This window comes from Penaeus monodon, chromosome 21 (genome assembly GCF_015228065.2).
Source record: "Penaeus monodon isolate SGIC_2016 chromosome 21, NSTDA_Pmon_1, whole genome shotgun sequence".
Classification (NCBI taxonomy): Eukaryota; Metazoa; Arthropoda; class Malacostraca; order Decapoda; family Penaeidae; genus Penaeus; species Penaeus monodon.
Genome location: NC_051406.1, coordinates 23,515,980 through 23,516,263, shown reverse-complemented (window position 1 = coordinate 23,516,263; position 284 = coordinate 23,515,980). Strand labels below are relative to the sequence as shown.

The window sequence follows — 284 nt, the reverse complement described above, 5'->3', positions numbered from 1 at the left end:
GGAGGGAGGGATTATTGTTATTAACATGATCATTGTCATCACTATTAACTATATGCTGATAACTATTGCAGCGTGAATATCTGAATCTCAAAAAATACAGTATATTTTTTGTAATCAGAACCATATTATGATTAAATATTTTTGTTTTTGACTATTTTTAACATTTATATACCTTTCATTAGTTACTGTGTTATGGAAATATCTCTCTCATATTCTGTCCTAACTTATATCAAGAGAAAGAGATGGGGTAGATAGATAGATATATAAACAAATTTGAGAGGGAA

General features: G+C 27.8%; 1 protein-coding gene across 1 annotated transcript in view; it reads right to left on the bottom strand.

Moving 5' to 3' along the window:
* LOC119586616 (transport and Golgi organization protein 11-like) overlaps positions 1 to 284 on the bottom strand; it is a 33,189-nt gene that overhangs the window by 32,595 nt on the left and 310 nt on the right. The window lies entirely within an intron of this gene.